This window comes from Physeter macrocephalus, chromosome 21 (assembly GCF_002837175.3).
Source record: "Physeter macrocephalus isolate SW-GA chromosome 21, ASM283717v5, whole genome shotgun sequence".
Taxonomy (NCBI): domain Eukaryota; kingdom Metazoa; phylum Chordata; class Mammalia; order Artiodactyla; family Physeteridae; genus Physeter; species Physeter macrocephalus.
The window spans coordinates 89285124-89293822 of record NC_041234.1 but is presented as its reverse complement, the minus strand read 5'-3'; positions in this window follow the sequence as shown (position 1 = coordinate 89293822).

Genomic DNA, 8699 nt, shown 5'->3' with positions numbered 1-8699 from the left:
CAGTCTGTGTGTCTGTGTTTAAGTGTGTTTGGTGTTACTGGGGACTAGATCATGATGTTGCTAACTGTGTTTCCCAGCTCATTTGGATTTCCTGAGAATCTCAGCTCTGGTATCCTGCTGTTGAATCTGTGGTAGTCTGTAGGGGAACTCAGAGTTCATAAATTAGCTGGTTTCAGAGTATTCAAAACTGGATTTGGGGGAACACAGGCAGTCTAGATGCCCTTTGTCTTACAGAGCATGTTCTTTATAGGACACTGCTTTTCTGCATACATGTCAGCTATACCAAATAACTTTTCAAGTCAGTTTTCCGGGGTGTTATGATTTTTAAAAAATCCCCACAGAACCTAAGAAGTTTAACATTTGCCTGAAAGTTTAAAAACTGTTCTCAAATTCAGAGAATTTTTAAAAGAATGGGGTGTGCGTGTGTGTGTGTGTGTGTGTGTGTGTGTGTGTGTGTGCGTGCGTGCATATGTAAACTAGAATGGTTATTTTATTTATTTTTGAAATCTTTATCTTTCTTGTTCATGCTAATTTGATGTCTTTTAGCATTACAAAGGAAATAACACTTTGGGGCATTAAATAATGCCTTTACTGATTGCCTCACTTGAACAGCAGTTCAGGAATACCCATTTCCTGTTTTGGTGGTCAACAGAATAGGAGTTACAGAGCTTTACACAATGAAAGAGATATCCGTGATCCCTGCCAGTAAGCTATTTTAGCTGCTGAGGTATCAGGAAGAATTCCAGCAGTAGCTCTGTAGGAAGAGCACTGGACTCTATGTGTCAGGTCTACCTAGGTTTTATTTCTCTTGAATTTTTGACTTCTGGAAGTAATTTAACCTACTGAAACTTGAGTGATATCCATTTATAAAACTGAAATATTATCTACTTAGCTATCTCAGTGGGATAATGGATAAAATAAAGTAATATATATGTTCCTGCTAAAGAGCTCAGAGATAGTACTTGTCTACCCTAGGCCGATCTAGCTTCACTTCATGGTGTCAGCCTAAGAAGTCTCAGTTCTGATATACCCCTGGCCCAATGAGAACCATTTCCTTTTAGCAGGTAGACGTCTGGAAATAACCTAGTGTATGCTATGCCTCTGGAATTGATTTGGGCCCCTGGGAAACTTTGTAAGCATCAGGCTTTAGCATTTATCTCTTACCCCACCATCTGCTACTGGCTGTTTAATTGGACTTTGGTTCCAATCTGGAAGCTCAATTCTTTTTCCGTGTCTCTGTTGAAATTGGGATCCAGACCTAAATCTTTTGCCTAATTTCTGCTGGCCCCTTTCCAGGGACTGACAGTTGACTGCTTGCAGAATCATTTGTATCATCTTGCCTGATTGCCTCAGAAGAATGACTTGTCCTTAGGAACTTCCCCACTCTGAGGCTTTGATGTACCTCTTCATTTCATGTCCCTTGGGTGAAGTGAAGGGACATGACCCTGACCTGCATCAAATGTAGGTTTATACACTTTTTTTGGTGTAGACCAGCTTCCAGCTATGGGGGCACCATTCCAACTAGTCTTATCCCACCTCCTTTCTCTACTCCCAAATTCTCTCTTAGGAGTTGCATCATGCCTTGTATCTGTGTCAGAGTAATGAGTGCAAAGGTATAAGCATACAGGTATCACTGGCAACTTCTAATGATGTCACTAGAAAGCCATCAAATAGGACTTTTAGTATATTAAAATGAGTTGTCTTTTTAGTGTCTTTCTCTTCACACCAAGGAGCAAAGCTAAGCCTATGCTTTCACTGATTAAGCTATCAAATCAAAGTAGAAGTTCAAATCTAATCAACTTTAACATCTGAGGCATGGTGCATTATTGTTTCCAACAGCATTTTATTAACTTTACAGTCAGCCCTCCATATCTGTGTGTTCTGCATCCACAGATAAGGAGGGCCAACTGTACTACACCATTTTATATAAGGGACTTGAGCATGCATGGATTTTGGTATCCATGTGGGGATCCTGGAACTAATCTCCTGTGGGTACCACGGGATGACTGTATTTAATTTATGGTTTGTATGTCTACAAATAAATGTGCTGTATTATTCCAAGGTATTATTATACTTCTATTTCTTTGAATTGTACCTCTCCATTATACTACTGTAAAGTATAGTATAATAAAATATTTGCAAGGGCCAGTAGATTTGGGGGAAATAGGAAGCTTGAAGAAAACTTCCTGGAGAGTTGTTTTTTGTTTTTTCTTTTTTTAAATAGAAGAAAGTAAATGAGTTAATTGGAATTGTAGTCACAGGGAAAGGAAAGAAGATTTTGAATCTAGGTCTCCTTTTTCTTACCATCATGTCAGCAAATTCTGATTATAAATTCTGATAAGTAATTTCTGACAAAAATGACTGTGAAAGAGGCAAACTAGCTGACATCTGAAAAGCAGATACCAAACTCCCTAAACAATTCTGTTTCTTTCCACTTTCCAACTTCAATTTAAGGGGAAGCATTAACTATGCGAAAGAACACAGAAAGAAAAAAATATCTTAGGTAAAACATAAAGTTAGTAATGGAGTGAAGACTGTAATCCATGATCCCCTCTTCATTCAGACTCTTTGCTTTTTATTTGTTTATTCATATATTTAGTGTAAAATATATCTTTGGTATTTGAGAGAAGCTATCAACTCTGAACCTGTGTTCCAAAGCAAGGAAGATACTTTTTATCCATTGGAATATTAGATGGTATATAGACTGAGATCCAATCTCAATTCATCCCTATTTCAGAATAAATCACTGATGTCACTTCATCTACTTTAGAAAAGCATCAAAAGTATCCTGGCTTCTTATAGTTTTGCATGGTTCCTAGTCATGGAGATAAAATCAGGGGTGGATTAGAAACTCTGTGGAGACTTGAAAGATGAGGGACGATTTGGTGTTGATCTGAGTTTCTTAATTTAATTTTATCTGGGCTGAAATAAAATCTTGTTTGGTTATGTAAAGAACTATTTGATAAACTTTCAATGGGAGAAAATATACATGACACTTAATGAATTTTAATTATAACACTGAGGATTTTAGAAATCAGGGAAACCTTAGCCATCATCTAGTTCTTGTGCTAATTTTACATATGAGAAACTGACCATTTCTTAGGGAAAATACAGAGGCAATTTTTGCTTGGAATTGAAAGTTAGACTAGATGACTTCTGAGGTTCCATTCAATAAATTTTTTGAAACTGAGGCCCAAAGAAGTTAAGGAAATCGCCCGAGGTCACCTAGTTGATTGTGGGAAGGAGAACCTAGAGTTGAACCCAGGATTCCGGATTCCTTGTCCACTTATGACTCTTTTCGTACTTAAAGATATTTGAAACTCAACACAGTGAGTTTATAGTCCTGGCATAGTCCTAGCAATCACATACTTACCTTTGGATTATCTTTTAATTCCCAGTGTGGTGAGTCACATAGTAAAATAACATTAGCATACCGAAATGCTGTATCAGGAACTAATTAAAAGGGAAAGAAAATCACTCAGATGAACTTCATGATTTCCTCTGAGTCTTTTGACAAACGTAACCTTGAATGCCGAACTGCTTTGAATGCACATTTTCTCATGACAGTACATTTGGTGGATAAAGCAGAGCTCCTCCTACATAAAGACTTCAGTTCTAAGGTCATTTAAAATCCACTAAGCTAAGAAGCTGTTCAATGAGCCGATTCCAGTGATATTGCAGAAGAATTTGATTATAACTTGACACATTATTCACTTATAGTAAGTCTGGAACTTAAATTTGGGGGAGGGAGAGAGGGGATTAGAGGTAAATTGTTTTGAATAATTATTTCTTTCACTTTCTTCACCTCTTTTAAAATGGGTTCATAAATCTCTTTTGTGGCAAAAATTGTTTGACGTGACATAATACTAATTTGGGGAAATAATGTAATTTTTTGCATGAAGCTAATTAATAGGTGCTGGTTAATCAGTATAAATAACACTAGTGATTTTAATTTTTATTGTTGTTTTCTTATTAGCCTTTATTTTCTATACAAATCATACCTCTTATAAGCAAACCTGGTCCTTTAGAAATGGTAAGAATGGTTGCGTTTTAGAGTTAAGAGGTTTTCTGAGATTGTTTTCTATGTGATTTTTTTTCTATAAGTGAGAATCTTCCACTTTGCCATAACTTTTCTCTCTTAAGCTCAGAAATAACCATAGAGCTCCTCTAAAATGAATGATTTAATTTACCTTTATATGATATTTTGATTTAATTTATGGAACATGCATACCTGTATATATGGTGATTTCATTTATTTGAATATTATGGTTACATACATAGTAGGTTATTAAAATAAAAATTACAATTTTCACTGCTTTTGCTCTGAAATAAACTAACATTTTATACATTTGATGCTTGTTTTCCTTTGAAAGAATCCATAGTTAAGATTTAAATCTGACCATCACTTTTATACATTGCACTCATTTTGGATGCTTCCAGGTTAGCTTTCTTTTTTCAATATGTAAAAAGATATATAAAACCAGAACATGAATATAGGGCATTTATCAGCTATTTTTGGTTAAAATTTTATTAATGCATAGAATTTTTAGAGCGTTCAAGACTTAATTGCATAGATTTATTATTATTAGTAATAAACTAAGGACTAAGAGATCTGGGTTTTAGTTCTAGATCTTTCCCATATAGTCCTGTGACCTTAGGATGGACATGCTATCCCCTCTCCATCTTTATTTCTTCATCTGTAAAATGAGCCAGGTGTCCTGACTCTGCCTAATGTTGTGAAAGGCAGTAGAAATGTTAAAAATGATTATTTAAACAATAGGATTAAACAAAGGAGAGACAGAACAACTATTGGATTCTTCTTATTATTTTTTAATGCTAAGATCTTACCTGTAAATGAAAAGCTGCTTTCAGGGTATTTATTTGAAAATCGGAGAAATATCACCTGTATTTTTCTGCAACTTGGAGGAGTTGGGGTGGGGTAGGTTGCTGGTTCCTTTTGATGTATTTTTCAGAGTGTCTTCAAAGAATTAATAGGAGGTGACTCCTGGATACGGAAGAAGCTGAAGACAGCTAATAACAATTGGGTTATTATGGCCACTATGCTGCAGACATTTTATGTGAACTATCCCAGGGCTCCCCAACCTCTGGACCATGGACCAGTACCGGTCTGCGGCCTGTTAGGAACCAGGCCGCACAGCAGGAGGAGAGCGGTGGGTGAGTGAGCAAAGCTTCATCTGTATTTACAGCTGCTCCACATAGCTTGCGTTACGGCCTGAGCTCCGCCTCCTGTCAGCATTATGGTGAGTTGTATAATTATTTCATTATATATTACAATGTAATAATAATAGAAATAAAGTGCACAATAAATGTAAAGCACTTGAAGCATCCCCAAACCATCCCCCCCTCCCGCCCGCCCCCCCCCCAGTCCATGGAAAAATTGTCTTCCAGGAAACCGGTCCCTGGTGCCAAAACGGTTGGGGACCACTGCACTATCCCATTTAATTATTTCCTAAGCCCCAAGTATTACTGCCTTCATTTTATAGATAAGAAAATTTAAGTGCAGAGAGCTGAAGTGTCTTCTTTAGATCTGTGTGGCTGCAGTGTCTAGGCTCTTTCCATTATTCCATGCTGCTCCAAGAGTCTCATGGGGCAATACTGAGAAGATTTGGAATTATGTCTTCCATTCTCTCTGTGGGATCAAGACTTATACTGGGGAGATGGATAACGTGGAGTCACGGAGTAGGTAGGCAGGTGCCTACATGATATGATTTGGGAAGCAGTTGACAGGCCTGCCCACAAGTATCATCTTCATTGGTTTGTCACATTCACTTTCCCTGAGATTTTACCACTAAAATGATTACTCTGCTTGTTTTGTTTTTCTTTGCCAGTGGGGAGGTTGTGAGGATTTTCAAATGCACATACCCCTAGGAGAGTTCATGTATTAAATCTTTTATCATTTAATACCTTAGCAGACAGTGTGAAATTGGAGAAAGAGCTCAGATTTAGGAGCCAGGAAGACCTGGAACTGAATTCTGATGCCACCAATTTCTAGCTTTTTAACTTGCATGTGATAACTAATCTCTCAGAGCTTCACTTTCTTCTTGAATAAAACAGAGATAATAATGTGTATGCATAGGCCCTTATTATAATAATTATATTAAATATCTGGTATGGGTAGTTGTGGTAGAGTGGGAAGAGCACTGGAATGGAAGTCAGGAGACTTGGTGTCCTGCCATATGCTTTCATTCATTTGCACAACATCAGTCACTAATAATATTTTTAAGCGTAAATAACAAACCTGTACTTATCAAAGAAAGACATGGAGAAGAAAGTATATCTTCCCTAGAACAGTGATAAATTCCATTTATGCAGATTTTCTTAAAATAGCCAGATGATCCTTCAATACATGATTTCAAAACACAGATGGGGGCTTCCCTGGTGGCGCAGTGGTTGAGAGTCCGCCTGCTGATGCAGGGGACACGGGTTCGTGCCCCGGTCCGGGAAGATCCCACATGCCGTGGAGTGGCTGGGCCCGTGAGCCGTGGCCGCTGAGCCTGCACGTCCGGAGCCTGTGCTCCGCAACGGGAGAGGCCACAACAGTGAGAGGCCCGCATACCACAAAAAACAAAACAAAACAAAAAACACAGATGGATGATGTAATTCAGTTTTCTCTGTTTCAAAAAACATGAATACACATAGGGATTATAAATATTCAAAATATTAATGCAATTTATCATCATTTTCCTTTCCTCTATTTCCAGTACCAAATGGTAGCATGACTTCCCAAGCAGTGTCCTAAACCAGAAACATAGGAATCATCCTAGATTTCTTTCTCTCATTTATCTTCAACCATCATTTCATACCCACACACATCACAGATTTCCTTCTCTAAATACCCATTTTCAGATGGAAGATCATGATTTTGGTGTTTGATATTTTGCATTTGAGGTGTGTTTGAGACTTCTAAGTGAAAATTTTGAGAAAACAATTAGATATACAGGTCTGGAGCTCAGAACAGTAGCTCGAGTGAGAGATATATGTTTGAAAGTCATTGGCATATAGATGGTAATGGAAGCTGTGGGAGTGGATAAAATTATGTAGGGAGAACATAAAGTCAAAAGAGATGAGGGCTTCAAAGAACTTCATTTAATATTAGGATAAGTAAAGGGTGAACCTAAAAATGAAATGAAAAGTGTGGCCAGAGAGGTAGAAGGAAAACTGGGAAACTGGTGTGAGAAAAACCAAGGGAACAGTGTTTCAAGAAGGATGGTGGTAAACAGGTGAATGCCACTAAGATTGGGATAAAAAATATTGATTGGATTCAGTAACATGGAGGCCATTAGTTATTTTAGTGGGACATGTTTCAGGAGAGTCATGGATTGGTGGTGGGATGAAGGAAGAAGGCAGAAGGGAATGGAGTGGTGAAGAGTGAGTGGGAGGTGTGAAAATAGCAAGTATAGACAACTCTTCCTAGAAATTTGGCTGTGAAGAAGATGGGAGTATTGAGGCAGTAGCTGGAGACAAATATATGGACAAGATAGTTTTTTTTTTAAGTTTGGGGAGAAATGAGCATATTTAAATGCTAATGGATATATCCACCTGATATTTATGTATGTATGTATACATACATCTCATGTATGTTGAAGATATATAAGAGAGAAGAAAAAATTAAATCATAAGATTCCTGATAATGTGATCAGGGTTGGAATCCAAAACACACGTGAGGAGTTTTACCTTAATAGGAAATATACACCTTTATTATAGCAGTAGGGAAGGAAGAGAGGCTGTGGGGAGAATGTGGAATCAAGAAGATGAGGGAATTTCCATCTGATAGCTTCAATTTTGTTTTTATTTATTTTTTAATTTTTAGTATAGTTGATTTACAATGTTGTGTTAGTTTCTGCTGTACAGCAAAGTGAATAAGTTATACATATACATATATCCACTCTTTTTTAGATTCTTTTCCCTTATAGCTCATTACAGAGTATTGAGAAGAGTTCCCTGTGCTATACAGTAGATCCTTATTCAATTTTGTTTTTAAAGAGACAAAGTCATGTGCTGAGATTGGGTAGAGGAGATGAGAGGATTGGAGATACTGGAAGAAGTTTGTAATTGTTGTCAAGAATGGAATAAAGCTGAACAGAGACATGTAATGTTTCTGAGTAGTACTGTGGGTTCATGTGAAGTTGAATATTATAACTTTGTCATGGAACTAATCTATTGTGGGACTTATTCCTTCAGCACCCACCTTCTCCGGTATAGGCACAGAGAAAACCTGAAAGTTGGATTCATTCAAGCTTGGGATTTTGTTAGGAAGTTATGATAAACAGGCAGAGGGACAGCTTTAGTTTGGGGGTATGGAAAGTAATCTAGATTGAATAAAAAAAGGAACAAAGCAAAGTCTGCCAGATGGATTTGGAAAAAACAGTCAAGTCTTTGCAAAGCTGAAAAATGATCGCAGTGGCAGTACTTAAAAACGTAAGCTAGATGAAAGGAGATTATGGGAAAATCACTTAACTTCTCTGGCCTGTTTTCTCATCTGTATATAAGCCATGGTGATAGACAGTGGAAGCCAAGTATGTTTTGTGTCTGTATAAATTTATGCATGTGTCTCATTGTCTTTTGATAGTATCAAGAGAATCAGGAGGGCCTAAGAATTTCTGAAGAGCATCCTGCCCATTTCTAAGGAATGAAGTAGGGTTGGAGGATAGGAAGTGGAATGAACAGGGTTGGAGGGT